Genomic DNA, 17,785 nt, shown 5'->3' on the forward strand with positions numbered 1-17,785 from the left:
AAAACAACCTTAAGGGCCTGTCCCACTGTATGAGGTAATTCAAGAGCTCACCCGAGTTTTAAAAAAAATCAACTCGCGGTAAGCACGTAGAATGTACATAGTGGGTACGTTGGAGCTCGGGACATCTCTTAGTGGCTCGTAACGCTAACGGCAGGTACTCGGGAAACGCGGTAAGCTCCTGAAGACTCGTGAAGATTTTTCAACACGTTGAAAAATGTCCACGAGAGCCCCGAATACCTACGAGCGGCTATTACCGTAATTCTCCGAGTTCGAATCAGGAAACTCAGGAGAACGCTTGAATTAGCACGTACAGAGGGACAGCCCCATTAAACTGTGGGACAGCCCCATCACAATCTGCTTCCTCCCATGAAGCCAATTCTCTATTTAGTCAGCTATCTCTCCTTGGATCCTATGCAATCTAATGCAATCCAGAGCAGCCTTGCATGTCAAATACCTTGCTGAAGTCAATATGAACAATGTCTATAGCTTTGCCCATATCAACCTTTTTGGTTACTTCTTCAAAAAACAAAATCAAATTCTTAAGACACAATATCCCACGCACAAAAACCATAGTGACTATCCCGAATCAGCCCCTGCATATCCAAGGAAATATATATCTTATCCCTCAGAATATTATCCACTAACTTGCGTACCAATTGTCTGCTTATTTGTCCTTCTACCACTGCCCCGCAGTTGCTCACTGAATAGTTGGAGGCAACAGCTGTGCCTTCACAATGACTAAGTACATCAAGCAACAGACCACCAAGAGTTTTGAAAGCCCAATGTTGAGAATGGCAGGGTTTCTAAAAATGGTTCCAGAGCTGCTGCCCAGCTGTTGGTAAAATGCTGCTACACTCTGGCTCCTATTGAACTCTTTGCCAAACTCAGGGAACTGGGGCTCTGTTCATCCCGATGCAACTGTATTCCCAATTTCTTCATTTACACACCTCAATCAATATGGATTGGCAACAATACCTCCTCCTCACTGACCATCAAGATGGGGGCAGGTCCAAGCTATATGTTCAGTCCCCTGCTCCATTCTTGCAATACCCATAATTATGTAGCCGGTCACAGCGCTAACGACATTTTTTAATTCACCAATGATACTGCCATTTTTTATTGACTCACAGGTCACTATTGCAGGAAGAATGTTCCCGATGTTAGGGAAGTCCAGGACAAGGGGTCACAGCTTAAGGATAAGGGAGAAATCCTTTAAAACCGAGATGAGAAGAACTTTTTTCACACAGAGAGTGGTGAATCTCTGGAACTCTGCCACAGAGGGTAGTTGAGGCCAGTTCATTGGCTATATTTAAGAAGGAGTTAGATGTGGCCCTTGTGGCTAAGGGGATCAGGGGGTATGGAGAGAAGGCAGGTACGGGATACTGAGTTGGATGATCAGCCATGATCATATTGAATGACGGTGCAGGCTCGAAGGGCCGAATGGCCTACTCCTGCACCTAATTTCTATGTTTCTATGTTTCTATGTCACAAAGAGTCAGAGTACTGGAGGTAAATCAGTAATCTGGTGGAGTGGTGCCAATACAAGAATCTTGCTCTCAGCGTTAGTAAGATCAACACTTATTGATGATTTTAGGAAGGGAAATCTTAGAGACCATGCACGTATTCATCAGCAGGATGGCAATGGAGCGAGCCACCGATTTCAAGGTCCATGGTGTGCACATCTCTGATAATCTGTCCGATTTATACCACCCTGGCCACCCTCTCTTCTCACTGCTACTATTGGAAAGAAGGTGTAGGAATTTGAAAACGGTCACCTCAAGGTTCAAGAACAAAGTTACTGCATATTTATTGTAGCTATTGTTGCTCTTAATGTGCTTAAAAATGCACTGTAAGGCTTTGTTCCCATTCATATCCCATGCAGATAAGATCTCTCTCTCCCACTCTCTCACACACTGTCTTTTTCCCTCCAATCTTCCCCATAGAGAAGTGGAAGCATCTTTTTCAACATGCCACTGGTTTACTTGATCGTTTTTTCATGTGATGGGATCAATCTTTCTTCATTTTGGCAGTTCATTACCTCTCTGTATCTTTGGGTCAGAGTCAACCTTTGTCTTCAAACATTTTGCAAACTGAAACCATACGGTCACTAAAACCTACTTCAACAAGTCTATGTAGAATTACTACCCTTCATTTCATCACCAATTCTTGCTGCTACTCTTTCATCCACCAGTTCTTTGGATTCCTGAACTCCATTTGAAACTCCTCCTACTCACAGGAGGAGGAGCCATCTTGGGGAGCGGCTACTAACCAGCAGCCGTCCGTTTACTTTGCTTTTTTAAAAAGTTTTTAGTGAGTCCTGTGTTTCGTCCTTTGGAGAAATGGACTTTTTAATGTAGGGGGTCAGGGGCAATTTTACTTCTAAGTCCCTACCTGGTCGGTGAGGCAGCTTTTTCTCCGGGCTGCCCGTCGACCCGTCCTCATGGCCTACCAGCGGGCTTGGAGCGCCGTTTCCTGGCGGGGACCGTCCAGCACCTCGGCCTCGGCGGCGGCGCAACGCTGGGGCGCTGTTGCGGAGCGGAGCGGGCGATGCCTTGCCTGGGTCACCGCGTTGGATCGATGCACTGGAGCTCCGGTGAGCTGGACCGCCGAGAGCAACACCTCTGGGCTGCGGGTCTGCGGAGCGGAGTGGGCGGCACCGATTTCAACATCGGGAGCCTGGGAGCTCCATGTCGGCTTCGGAAGCTGCGGTCTCCATCTAGGAAGCGGCCGTTCCAGGAGGACTCTCCCGATGTTGGGGCAAGGTCACCCGGTGAGAACGGCCAGGAACATCGGGCCTCCGTAGAGGCAACAGTGGTGGCCTCAATAGGCCTGACTTTGGGTGAACTTGGGATTGGGGACTGGACATTGTGCCTTCCCCCACAGTGGTAATCATTGTGGGGGGATGATTTTTTTGTCTGTAAGTAATCCTGTTAGTCTGTGTCCAACATGGCTATCGGCAGGGAGAGTGGACGCTGGCGCGCTTTAGTTGCCGCTGCTCTCTTTTCACATTGTGTTTTTTATTTTTTGTTTTTGGACTGAATTCTGTTTTTAATTTGTGTTTCTGTGATGTCTTTATTATTTATTTTATTCTGATTATATGTTTTTTATTCCTGTTAATCTCTGTAAGGTGTCCTTGAGATTCCTGAAAGGCGCCCAAAAATAAAATTTATTATTATTATTATTACTTGTTCCAGGATAACATGTTTCCTATTAATAATCTCTCTCCAACACAAATTCTTTTCCTCCATTCCATTCTACTCATGGTCCACAAATCCTACTTTGCTCTGCAATTTCAGATAGTTTGAATGTGAGGAATTGTCATTAACGGCAGTATGACAATATGTTATAATATCAACGCTTATATGTTTCAGAATAGTTAATGACCATCATTTAAACCTTTAAACACTGAAAACTCAAAGCTGATTGTTGGCATGAATAAAAACAAACACAGAATAATGATAGCCTAAATATAATGATAATTTTACAACAATACTTGTAGGCCAACTGAAAACGCTCAAGGCAGTTTTAGAGCCGCAAGTAAATTTAGGTCCCTTATTTGTTTGACACTTTTGTGATATTTATCACCTCTTTTGTTAATGTGCAGTGAACTTTCTTAAGGTCTGTAGCAGGACACCAGATTTTACTTCGGAGTCACGTGAGTGACTACGTGAAGAAGCCCGCTTCCACGCATGCGTGTCATATCGCTACACGCATTGCAACGAGTCACACAGGGGGGAACGGCGTTCCCCAAGCGGGAGATTTGAAAGTCGGGAACAGCAGGTAAGAGACTCTGCGTTCCTTTTTACTACTTACTTTTAGGAGGCTGCGGAAAGCTTGCGGGGAGACCCGTGGAGGGCGAGCAGCCGGCAGCAGCAACAGCACGAGTTTCCCTGGAGGGGAACAACCTGAGCCCGACTTTGCTCCCGCACCGGCAAAATTCACCTCTCGGCCGGGCGGGAAGCAAAGTAAAAAAGGTCCCTATGCCAGTCTCAAACGAGACTGGCTTGGGACCAGTCGCTAGCAGCCAGCACAGAGGCTGCGGGACAGACAGCACGGACCAGCGGTACCGGGGCTCGAAACGCTCAGCGAGTGCAGCGGCACTTATGGAGTCGGAACGGGACGTTCGGGCTGAAAACCTTGTTCACAAGGTAAGCACCAGGGTCCAGGGGATCTATAGGAACAGCCGGGGTTACCGGCTGCGGAACTGCCGCGAAGGACCAGGCCCGTGAACACCGGGGTCGGTCCAAGCGGCTCGAACCCGACACAGGGAACGACGGTCACCGGCGGGAGAAGGAAAGTCGGGAACAGCAGGTAAGAGACCCTGCGTTTCCTTCAACTTACCTTTCTAGGTGCAGACATGGACCAGGTCCATGTAAGGTGCAGAAGGCCGGCGGGAGAACCGCGGAGGAGCGGCAGTAGCAGCAGCAGCGCGGCAGCAGCAGTGGCAGCCGGCAGTTGCAGTAGCACAGACAGCAGCAGTGGCAGCTGGCACTTCGTGAGGAGCTGGCAACGGCAGGAGCAGCATGGGCACATCGATTCCCGGAGGGGGAAAAACACCTGTGCCCAACTTCGCTCCAGCATGGTGAGAAAGTTCATTTCTCGGCAGCAAAGGACTTTGCAGTTGACTGGCTGCAATCTACTACAAGGGACCAGTATGTGAGTACCAGGATCGGTCCCAGCGGGGTTTTAGTTACAATAATCGCTTCTCGGCTTTTTGGCTAAGATCAAGTGTAGTATCTGTTCTTATCAGTTTAATATCTGATACACCCCCTATCTAGGGACTATATATTATATAAAAACTATAGTAGCTGTTATCATCAGTTTTAATGTCTTATATGTCCCTTATCTAAGGACCATATAAGTAGGAGTGCCCAGAATTGAGGGCATTAGAGTGGGGTTGACCGGCTGCAACGACCATAAGGGACCAGTACCGTCAGTACGGGGGTGGGTCCCAGGGGTCTAAGATAAAGGAGCAGCCAGGAGTGCTGAGAGCGTTGAAGTCAGGTTAAAGGAATAGATGGAAGCAGCTGTGCCAGTTATCCTCCACACCGGCCATATCCACTTCACGGAAGGAAGGACAAAACTGGAGAAGGAGGACCATGGAACAGCGGGCAGCCAGCAGCAGCCAGCGGCACTTGGATCAACCGTAGTGGGATCAGCTGTGCCCGATGTCGGCCCCGCACCGGCCAGATCCATGTGACCGAGCGGTAGGCTAGACACAAATCAAACAAGGTAGTGGACTCGGAAGGGTCCGACTTTGCATAAAAACCGCCGGCAACCAGTGCCCGAGAGGGCTGGAGCGGGAAGAAGCGGTGTATGGAGCCTTGCTCCAACGTGATAAAACCACAGCAGTACCTCTTTGAGGGCTGCACAATGCTTTTACCCCATCAGAGGGGAGCACTGTGGGTCAGTTCTGGGCTGACCTGCAAGAGGGGTCCGCAGAACAAAAGACAAGTGGGCAGCAGTTTAGCCCCACATGGGTACCCCGTGTGGGACCCTAGAGATCTCTAACTCTATAAAAAAGAGTAGGCAGGACCCTGATGGGCCAGAGCCTGGTAATACAGCGTCCCATGATCCTAACACAGCAGGGACTCTGCTGGACATGGTGGCCGATTACTTTAGCCAAGTCAAACATGGGTAGACTTGGATCCAGGATGGCAATAGTATTACTATATGTCTGGCCACAAAACGCCAACAAGAAAAATTTACAAACACTGGCCAGACATCTGCCACCTGGCAACGGTGAGGCATTACAGGTGCCCAGTGTAAACCAATGCATTTGGCAGCATATGGACGAACATCAGGAACCAGGACCTCAAGATCCAGAGAACCTTCAAGGGATTGACGGAAGGCATCATAGCACACACCAGCACCCTGGACTAAACGTAGGTAACCAAAGACCATCAAGACGCACTAGATCTGTTTAATAATATGCAATATAACCTGAACTACACGTGGAAGGCGGCCATTCAGCCAGCACTAGGACCCCAAAAATGCTACCATTTGCAAATAAAAACCGTGTGTGGACTAAGCCAAGACACTGGGGCTCATCAAGGCCAGCGCAAGGGCCTATTTTGGAGCATGATACCAGCCACAGGCAAGGCCATAAAAAATGTGGCTCATACCAGTAGCAGGGTCAGAAATCAATATAACCTGCAGGATCCGTTTTAGGGTATGGCCAGGGCGGCCACCCTGGAAGATGCGGAAGCCTCAACCTCCCACACAACCCCGAACAAGAAATATTAAACCAGAACCTTGTTTTCTTCTGTTAAAATAGGGACCTACGAGGGTAGGGGAGGTTGCAACACTACAGTTATGTATGGTATATAATCACTACAGATTCATATAATCTCAGCAGTATTCAGGGTTATCTGATAGAGTTTTTCTCATCCCATTAACCACAGTACATCATACACCAGAAGGGCATTTTGTCCTTACATAAACCAAACAATCTAAAACCCACATGGTGCTACAAGAATTGTACACAAAAGATGGGATTGAACATATTTATTAAATATAAGATAGAGTAGGGTTGCAGGATTATCATTGATTTTAACCCTAAACACATTTGTTTTAGATATTCATTTTAAGATGGATGCTCTTATTATTGATATAGACTTGGTGTCAGTTGTGGGTTTCTATATGGCAGGCATTGACTCAATAGAGGAACTTTGGCAATATAGAGCTTACATAAGGGGCAATCATTAGCCCCATTATTATGTACTAAAATTCGTAAACCAGCTTGGCATTGTTATGTAAATAAGCCATAGGGTGAGGTTTTCCCCCGTTCGGACCCATCATTGGGGTACTAGGGATAATTCAACCACACTCGGCATCTGGAATTTTCAGAGTACCCGACTGACCTTCTCAATCATGGTATTTCAGTCTTACAGGGGATGGTGTTAGAACCATGTTCCCTATGAACATTGCCAAAAAATTATTGATTTATCCAGTGACTGGAGGCAGTCATCCATGCCATAACACTATGGATTTATTGATTTGTAGAGTCTAACAGACCCACTACACTGTCAGACAGGACGATGAATCTCATCTCATCTGCACTAAGACTGTCAACACGGAAGCAGTACCTTGGACACATCAAGAAATGGGGCATATACTGCTTGGACAACAATCTCGACCAAAAGGCCAAGAACATTCTGGCCGTATTGGAATTTTTACAAGCCTCCATTAGGATAATCGATGGAGCTACAGTACCTTCAATAGTGCCACAAGTGCACTCTCCAATTACCTATCACAAGGAACGGAGCGGCACGCGGTGGAAACGCACCCCTGGTAAGAAAACCAGGTACTCCGAAATCTGGGACGTGGGTGTCGTTTCTCAACATGCTGAGGAGTCTGTAGCTCATAACAGCGTTGTCACTTCAGTAACAGTCCAGGAAGATGGTTATGCTCATGGTGTTATTTACCGCACAACAAGTCCAGCCATTAAGCAAACTGAGCCTGGACTCCCTGATCATCTCACCGAGAAACTGGTGTTGTCATACAGGATTTAATAAAAGAAAACAGATCGGGTTCCTCGGGTCAAGTGTTTGAATTTATGGTACACCCATATGGCAAACGACTGTATAGCAAGACACATCTAACAATACATAGAATATACTAAGAACATTCGAGGTCAGAGAATGGAGTTGTTTATCTCTTACAAGAAACCGCATGAAAGGGTCATGACTCAAACTATATCAAGGTGGCTCAAATAGGTCCTAAAAATGGCAGAAATAGACACTAATGTTTTAACTCTCATTCCACCAGGGCTGCAGCAACATCCGCAGCAAAAATTGTACAGGTACCCACAGACCAAATCCTCAGAATGGCAGGATGGTCATTAAAAAAGGGTTTTCCACAGGTTTTATAATAAACCAGTTATTTTTTGGAGCCATCATTGTATTAAGAAAACATTTTATGTTCAACAAAATAATTTGCCCGAAAGGTTACAGGGCTATGATTCTCAAATTTTTAAAAAATGTTATATAATTTTTCGTTATACCACACAACTCTTTGTATAATTGTGTTTAAAATTACTAATGATGCTCTCTCCCAATACCCAAGGCAGTTTGTGAAGCATGGACTCGTTCCACGGCATGAGGTCACAGAGCTTTGAAATCTTCACGTAGTCACTCACGTGACTCCGAAGTAAAATAGTAAGATTAAACGAGAACTTACCAGTTTGAGGTTTGATCTGTATTTTATGAGGAGTTACGATGAGGGATTACGTGCCCTCCGCTCCCACCCTCTTATGATCATATCAAAAACTGGTATCTCTTTGGTAATCTTACTATGTTAGATCATTATAGGTTCCTGTGACCTCACACCGCTGCTTTGAAGTATGACACGCATGCGTGGAAGCGGGCTTCTTCACGTAATCCCTCATCGTAACTCCTCATAAAATACAGATCAAACCTCAAACTGGTAAGTTCTCGTTTAATCTTACTATTTCAGCTATCAAACACTTCTGGGTGATATCGATGTTACAGAGATTTAGTGTGTAATAAATTGCCTTCCTCTTCTTTACTTTAACATTGCACTTGTGGACATCTTTGGCAGCAGAGAGCAGCAAATTCTTCTTGTGTTTCTCTGGCTGGACAAGTATCTGTAAGAAATATGGGAAAAAAAACTCTTTTAAGTTGAGGCATTTTTGCTCGACCCAATCTCATCAAAGGAAATAAAATGGGGTGCACCATTATGTTCTGAACTGGTCCACAGATAGATTGCTCAAATATATAGTTAATGCTCAGATTAATCATTCAAGGATTTATAAGGTACAGCGATGGATATATAGGTTTTGGCCAAAGTTCAATGGACACATGATCTCTTAGAAAAATATGTATGAGTGACACATTTCTTTAAAAAGAATTAAAGGAAAAATACCAACCCAAAACAGAAACAAAAGAAACTATAGATGTTGGAAATTTGAAATAAAAACAGAAAATGCTGGGAAAACAGGTACTGTGAGGCAGCACTGTTGGGGAGAATAACATCTCAGGTCAGACTAAATCTTATTGAGCAGTTACTTCATCTGTCAGAATTTGGAAAGTAAAAATAAAACTCTGTTAGCGAGGCTGCAATAAAACCTTGAAGGATCTTATGGAAAACACAAAGTGATCTTTTTCTCAGAGACGGTTTTTCATCTCCTGTGCATTCAGAATTTTTTCTTTCATTCCGTAACATCAACAGACGTTTTTATATTCTGGTGGCTAATTTTCTGCTTTTTATTTACGATCTGGTATATTAATTCAGCTCAAAAAGCCGTAAGATTGAATAGTTTAATTCTTCGCAATATATTGAGCTGCTCGTGCAAATAATTGATGCTGCTTCAATATGTCATCATTTTAAATTGCTTCTAGGATGAAATAATATTTTCTTTGTTAAATATGTTGGACAATGCCACGTCAACTGAATTAATCCAGGAGATACTACAGGTCAGCTCTTAAACCAAAAGAAATGTCAAGGCTACAAGTTTCAGCAAATAAGCATTTATTGGTTTCTATATTAGAACTATTCAGGTCCTTGATTAAATATATTTAAGTAAAGTAATTATTTGGGCCTCAAGGACTTTAAGGGAGTGCAGTGCTACAGGAGGAAATTCATTGTTGGAGCAAAATTATATATTTAAAATGTATGCATTTAAAAATCTGACCATTAACAAGATTATTTTTGTTCCTTTTATTTCTGAAGGTTGTTATCACAGGTTCTCACTTGGTAGATATTTAGAATGAGCTGAGACTGCGATTGACTGTTTCAATCCAAGAGCTCACTGATTTTATTATTTCACTACACACCAACCTTATTAATGTATGGAACAATAAGAAGCCATTTCAGTCCATCATGGCAGAACTGCCTCCAAAATAACTAGAGCAATTGAAAACTAATCCAAACCACCACTCTCTTTCTCTCTTGAGTATTGAATAGTAATTGCTCAATGGAATAACAACTATTTATCAATCCTTTCTCAGTGAATCCACAGGTTTCCAAAATCTGCATAGCACACCATTTTACAGCTAAAGTTCCATGCACATTATACTTCTTGACCTAGGTGATATCTTGCACAGTGTGTTCTAATATCTCACCACGATTTCTCTACAGTATATATTAACATATCTATGTCGAACCTCTCTTTGCACGCAACTCTTGAAAGTAGAGTGTCAATAGCAAACAAAGCCAGAATAAGTGCTTCACATAATTTGTGTTTCATGTATTTCATATCACTGCATCTAAATAAATAATAGTATAATTGGTAGAACAATAGAATTCCCTAGAAATCGGAACTGGATATCAGGCATTTCACATATATGCTTCATATATGCTTCCATTGTATTTTACTGGTTGGTTTGGTTGGTTCTTGGTTCTTGGGTCCTCCAAAATACTCCAACTGGAATTTAAACTGGAGGTGGTGAAGGGAGGGCCAGAAAGGGTATAAAGAACACACACTATAGAATTTGACATAAAACATCCCCACACAGCAGAATCAAAGTTTCCCACTGTGTGGGAAGGCACCAAAGTCAGTCTCTTCCTCCATTGTTCCTCGTGGTCAGGGCCTCCCCAAGCCCTCCGCAGTTGCAGCTACGGGCGGCCCGATGTCCAGGACCGCTCGCCAGGGTGATACAAGTCCGACGTCGGGGCTGCGGAACGTCCTCAGCGGCGTGGACACCAGAGTCGGCCCCCTCCTACCGGAGTTGGCAGCTTCCAAAGTCCGCTGGCCGCGCCGGGTGGAGACTGCTGCTGCAGACCCTCTGCAAGGCGCCCCAGGACTCCGCGATGTTGTTCAGCGCCGCCCGCATTGGAAGCTCTCTCCGCACCAGAGCCCCACGATGTTGGAGCAGCGGCCCAACGCTCCGAAGCTCCAAACGGCGACCCAGGTAGGCATCGCCCGCTCCGCGGTGACTCCAGCGTGCGCCGCCGCTGTAGCAGCCCTGGTCCGGTTCCCGGTCCCCGGCAGGAAAGGCCGCTTCGATCCAGCTGGTAGGCCGCGAGGTGGGGGGCGAGGACGCGACTCGGAGAAATAGTCGCGTTCCCGCCATCAAGACACTGGGAGACGGTCTCCCCCTTACCCTGCCCCCCTCCCCCACATAGAAAAGTTAAAGTTTCCCCCTACACAAAACTTTAGACTAACTAAAAATTTAAAAAAAGATTGAAATAACAGACAGGCTGTAGGTAGAGGCTGCTGCAGTTCAGCGCCCCCTCCGTCCCGTTTGCAAGGAGCACTGGAAGGAGAAGGACAGATGTGTGTGGCTCAGTTGATTTACTTTACAGAGAAGAAGGGAACAAAATGCATTGGTGTCTCATAAAGTAAATCACATTTCCAAGATAAAGGAAAATGATAATGAACCATCTGCTCGGTGGAATTGTCGGCTTTTAGCATTATCACTCCAAGTAATTTCTAGAAACATAGAAACATAGAAAATAGGTGCAGCATTAAGCCATTTGGCCCTGCGAGCCTGCACCACCATTCATTGTGATCATGGCTGATCATCCACAATCAGTAACCGGTGCCTGTCTTCTCCCCATATCCCTAGCCCCCAAAGCTCTATCTAACTCTCTTTTAAATTCGTCCAGTGAATTGGCCTCTACTGCCTTCTGTGGCAGAGAATTCCACAAATACATAACTCTCTGGGTGGAAACTTTTTTTTCTCATCTCAGTTTTAAATTGCCTCCCCATTATTCTTAAACTGTGGCTCCTGGTTCTGGATTCCCCCATCATTGGGAACATTTTTCCTGCATATAGCGTGTCCAGTTCTTTTATAATTGTATTTGTTTCTATTAGATTCCCTCTCATCCTTCTTAATTCTAATGTGAGAATTGCACCTCCAACTCCTTGCATGCTCCCAAGGTCTGAAGAAGGGTCTCGACCCGAAACGTCACCCATTCCTTCTGTCCATAGATGCTGCCTGTCTCGCTGAGTTACTCCAGTATTTTATGTCTATGCTCCCAAGGTGCCTCGTTTACACATTTATTTTATTGATTTATTTTTTTAAAATCCTTTTATTAGAAGCAATTGTACAAAGAGGCAATAATCGACATTACAGTTATACAATTTTCATACTGCTTCAGTTTTAACATTTTATAAACTAATAACTAGATCGGAAAAAAAGAAAAAGGAATAAAGAGAAAGAAAGAAGAAAAGAAAAAGAAAAGAAAGAATTTCAAGAAAAACACGAAAAAGAAAAAAGTAAAACTCCAGAACTAACGAAGGAGTGAAAGAAGCGGAGATATATCCCACTGCCCTTCCATACGCCCGCTCACCTCACCCTAGCTTCGGTTTTGAGTTTGTGTTCAACCATTATGTTGTTAAAGAAATTCAATAAAAGGAGACGAATTGTTTGAAAATTGATCTGGTTTGTCAGTCAAGACAAGCCTTATTTTTTCTAGATGTAGTGCCTCGGTCATTTCTGTGATCCACATCTTCACTGTGGGGACTGTTATCTTTTTCCAGAATTTAAGTATACGTTTTTTCGCAGTTATTAAACCATAGTCAAGGAAGCATCTTTGAAATATCGTTAGATTAGGGCAGCCCTCTGACATTCCTAATATTATCAGTTTTGAATCTGGCTCCAATTGAGTTTTAAGTGTTTTAGAAATAATATTGAATATTTCCGTCCAGAAGTTTTGTATTTTTATACAGGATACAAACGAATGAGTTAGGGTGGCATCTTGAAAGTGACATTTATCACAAGGGGGAGAGACAGTTGGGAAGATCTTGTTCAATTTGGTCTTTGAGTGGTATAACCTATGCAATACTTTAAATTGTATCAGGCATTTAAAGAACAGTAATGTATGTATTGTAGGTTTTCCTGCCATATATCTTTCAAAATGGGTAAAACCAGCTGTCCTCCCATGCTCGCCTATAAATCTCAGAAGGTGGGATGTCAATATTTAGAAGGGTGTTGTAAATGTAAGATATCAACTTACTTGTATCGGCATGTCTATTCAAACAATTGTCTAATATATCTGGACCCATAAGAGGACAGTCTTGTGTATATTTTTTCACGTAATCTCGGATTTGAAAATATCTAAAAAAATTATTGGCATTCAAGTCATATTTCTTGAAAAGAGGAGAGAGTTCCCTTCTTATAGAGGTCTCCCACAGTATTGATTCCCAGGTTCTTCCATTGAACAAACACCACATCTAAAATTGACAGTTTAAACGAGGGATTATTTGCAATAGGAAGAAGGAGAGACATATTTCTCAATTTAAGACTGAATTTCAGCTGTTTCCAGTTACGGATAGTACTATGTACTTTCGGATTATGCTCATACGTTGACTTATCCAGATATATTGGAGATAGGAGGATCAAAACTATACAAAAAGGCAAACAATCTTCCTTCTCCATTTTTAACCAATTTACACGTTGACATGTATCGTCCAACCAGAAAGTTATATTTTTAATATTAGTTGCCCAGTAGTAAAAAAGAAAATTAGGTAGAGCTACTCCTCCATTTTCTTTGGGTTTGCACAAATGTCTTTTATGTATTCGGTGGGTTTTGTAGTCCCAAATAAAGTTAGTGACAATAGAGTCAATTTCTTTTTAAAAGCTTTTAGGGAGGTATATCGGTATTGATTGGAATAAGTATAAAAGTTGCGGAAGGAAGATCATCTTTATGGCATTTAATCTACCAATAAGGGAGATAGGAAGTGTTTTCCATAATTGGATGTAGGCATACAATTTAGTGATAAATGGTGGGAAGTTTATTTTAAACAAAGAGGAATACTTTCTAATCACGAAAAATCCAAGATATCTAAACTTTTCAGTAACGATTCTGAAAGGAAATTGTTGGTGTTGAGAAGGGTCATGTTCTTTTATTGGCATGGTTTCACTTTTGTTCCAATTTATTCTGTATCCAGAAAAATAACCAAATTGTTCTATAATGTTTAAAACATTTGGAATATTAACTTGGGGATTGGTAATGTATAAAAGTATATCATCTGCATATAACAAAATTTTATTGGAGGTATATTTGGTATTATATCCATAAATGCTTGTATGGGACCTGATACTTTCGGCAAGGGGTTCTATGGCTAAAGCAAATAACATTGGGGAAAGAGCACATCCTTGTCTGTTACCCCTAGAAATTTTTTTTTAGGTGAAAGCATTTGATTTGTCAATATTCTAGCTGACGGATTAGTGTATAAAAGCTTCACCCATAAAGTAAAGTAAAGGTTTCTCCCAATTGGAATTTTTCCAACACTGTAAAAAGATAAGACCATTCCACATTGTCGAAAGCTTTTTCTGCATCTAAAGAAATAATCGTTAGGTCTTCGTTTGTCATTCTCTGTGAATATATTATGTTAAACAAACGTCTCAAATTATAAAACGAATGTTGTTTAGGTATAAACCCAGTTTGATCCGGATGTATTAATTTACCGATAACTAGGCTTAATCTACGAGCCAAAGTCTTAGCTGGTATCATCTGATCCGTATTTAAAAGGGCTATTGCCCTATAGGATCCAGGCTCCTCGAGATTTTTACCTTTTTTTGGAATTAATGTTATATTTGATTCAGCAAGTTTGTGGTAAAGTCTGTTCTTTAAATGCTTGAATGTAAAGGGCTTGTAAGCGTGGAGAGATTAAATCACTACATTTTTTATAAAATTCGTTATTCCGTCCGGGCCAGGAGTTTTTCCACTTTTCAATGATTTAATAGTCTCTACAATATCTTTTGTTGTTATCTCTGCGCCTAATTCATCCCGTTCCCCCTCATTAAGAGATGGGAGATTGCAATTCTCAAGAAAGCTTTTCAACTTTGCAGAATCGACTGTTGTTTTTGATGAATATAGTGTTTGGTAGAATTGTAAGAATCTTTCATTGATATCTTTAGGCAGTGTAAGCAAATCTCCTTTTCCTGATCTAATTTTGTGTATAGTACGGTCATTCTCTAATATGCAAAGTTGGCGTGTTAGCAGTTTGTGTGGTTTATCACCAAATTCAAAAAAATTTTGTTTAGTATATTGAAATACCCTAATAATTTTTGCTGAGAGTCTGGTTTAATTTGAATTTAAGTGCAGGTATCTTATTATGTTTTACAATGGTTGAATCAGCCACATTTTCTAGGTTTAACTGTTTTATCTGTTTTTCTAATTCCAATTGTTCAGTCTTATTTTTCTTGTTTTGAAAAGCTTGGTATGTGATAATACAGCCTCTAACATAGGCTTTAAAAGTTTCCCATAGCAAGGATGGAGAAATACCGGAGGTGTCGTTTGTCTCAAAAAATGTTTTCATCTGTAGCTTCAAATAGTCAAAACAGCTTGCCTGAGCTAGTATTTGTGGATTAAATCTCCAAAACGACTGTTTTTAATTCATTCCTTCCAATTTTACTGAAAAAGTAAGGGGATAGTGATCCGAAATAATAATGTTGTGATATTTTGGATTGTAGGTATAAGGGATAAGTTTGGCGTCAACCAAGAAATAGTCAGCTTTTTGTCTAAACTTTATGAACACCTGAATAGAAAGAGTATTCTCTTCCAGAAGGATTGGCAGTCCTCCATACATCTCTTATGTTTGTGTTGTTTATACAGGTGTTTAAAAGGTCACTCGATTTTGATGTACTTTTCCTTTGAAGTGAAGATTTATCCAAGCATTGATCTTGGATAAATTCCCCAATTATCAGATTATGCTGGCCAGAATCTGGAATTGTATTAAATATTTTATTAAATAACTGGGGATTATCTAAATTAGGAGCATAAATATTCACCATGGTCAATGTAGTTGAATACAATTCATGTGATATTATAATGTACCTGCCTTCCTTATCAGCTATAGTGGATTTATGTTTGAATGGTATACCTTTACGAATTAGAATTGCTGTTCCTCTTGCTTTGGAAGAAAACGTAGAGTGATATAATTGTCCAATCTACCTACCCTTCAGCCTGTTGTGAGCTCCATTTTTGAGTTGCGTCTCCTGAAGAAATATTATATCAGTATTAATAGATTTTAAATCGGCTAATAATTTATCCCTTTTAATTGGCTCATTAACGCCCCTAATGTTCCAACTACAAAATGTAATTCCTTTCCCCATTATTTTCCTAGCTATATCATCTTGCATTTTAAAGCTTACATGGTCTCTTTTGATTTAAATGGTCCAACACATTATTTGAAATATTTCCTTTAAATGCTGGGTGGGTGAGCCCTATCCCCATTTCCCCTATCCCCCAGAGATATCTCCAAGAAAAATGTACATTGGTAAAGATAGATGAGATATTTTGTAAAGAGTTTAGAAGGGAAAAAGAAAAGCAACAAAAATTACAGCATATAAGAATGCTGCTAGTGGAAGTTAGTGAAAACATCCGTAAGATAGATAATATTGGATAACTCCACACTTTAAGGAGTTAATAAAAACTAAACAGAACAAACCATAAAAATATTTAAATCCATCAGGGAATCAACATTCCCGAGAAGTTAAGTATCCTAGTGGGATCTAACTAAGTAGTTGAATATTGAAAAATGTAACTAACATACGGCACTTATAACCTTATAACAGTTACAGCACGGAAACAGGCCATCTCGGCCCTTCTAGTCCATGCACTTATTACTTAACTTTCTATTAATACTATTTTGACATATTAACAGAATCTAAGTGTTGGTTTATAACAACTTATTGGTTATAAACACAGTATAAACTTATTGATTATCATCACAGTATAAACTCAGTAAAGTATTACTTATCGCTTGACAGATCTCACAGTGTCCTGGGCAAAATTGAATGCTTTTTTAGGATCAGTAAAGAAGGATTCAACCCCTTTATAAGTAACTCGCAATTTGGCAGGATATAATAAGCCAAATCGGAGATCTGGTATATCCCTCAGAATAGCTCTTGACTTGGAGAAGAGTGCTCTTTTCTTAACGACTTCGGCAGGAAAGTCTCTGAAGATCCATATGTTTTCACCTTGAAAAGTTAGGTTTTTGTTGCTGGCAACTTTCTGCAGAATATCATCTGGAACACGGCAGTGGTGCACCCTCAGGATCAAATGTCTTGGTGGGGCTGTGGTGTCTGACCGGGCTCTCAGAGCTCTGTGAGCCTGGTCAGGATTTTTACCATGTTCTTTGCCTTCTTTCACTCCAACTTAGGTTCTGACGTTTAGAGCACCCTTCCAAATCTAGACATTTTTCTGTTACTTTAGTTAGTAACCCGGAGATATGCTCCACCTCAGCCATCAGTCTGTGTGTTGTCTCGACATTTAAAGCCACAGCAGTTTCCAATTCCCGAATAGCCTCGCTTTGCTTTTGTGAGTAACAAGAATAGGTTCCAACTTACGGCTGATGTTGGTTTCAAGCCTGTCGATTACCCCTTTCAAGTCGGAATTCACTTCCTCTATACGGGCATCAATCTTGTCAATCTTGCCACAGATTTCTGCCTTCACAGCCGAAAGTTCTTGACACAGTAGTGAACGGATGTCTTCCAAATCCGGAGGCTGCCTTGCTGCTTCCTCTCGGGGTTGTGCCATAATCGAGGTGGAGGCTTCTTCATGGCCTTCAATAACTTCTGGTTGATGTTTCCGCGGCTGTTTAGGCAAGCGCCTACCGGGCATTTTAAAAGTATCGGGGTCGCGTTCTGATGATGTCACTTACGTCTTCCGGTGAGTATTTTTAGATCTGTCCGGATTAAATTTTCAATAGGTTTTTAGCGTTAGACGGTGCGGAGGTGATTAGCGCGTGCCCTAAGCCGTCATAGTGCCACCAAAAGTCCCCATTTATGTTTATGGCTTGCAGTGCGCAGAGCAGCTTACATCTTTCATCCTTTTCCTAGTCTATGATTTGCAATCATGTTATGAACTG

The 17,785-nt window shown here is 42.0% G+C and overlaps 2 pseudogenes; one reads left to right on the forward strand and one right to left on the reverse strand.

Annotated features, from left to right (window-relative positions):
• LOC129705795 (V-type proton ATPase 116 kDa subunit a 4-like) overlaps positions 1-17,538 on the reverse strand; it is a 70,857-nt pseudogene extending 53,319 nt beyond the window's left edge.
• LOC129693403 (U2 spliceosomal RNA) lies at positions 4,699-4,804 on the forward strand (annotated as a pseudogene).
• Positions 17,539-17,785: the final 247 nt, after the last annotated feature.

Source organism: Leucoraja erinacea, chromosome 2, assembly GCF_028641065.1.
Source record: "Leucoraja erinacea ecotype New England chromosome 2, Leri_hhj_1, whole genome shotgun sequence".
Lineage (NCBI taxonomy): Eukaryota > Metazoa > Chordata > Chondrichthyes > Rajiformes > Rajidae > Leucoraja > Leucoraja erinaceus.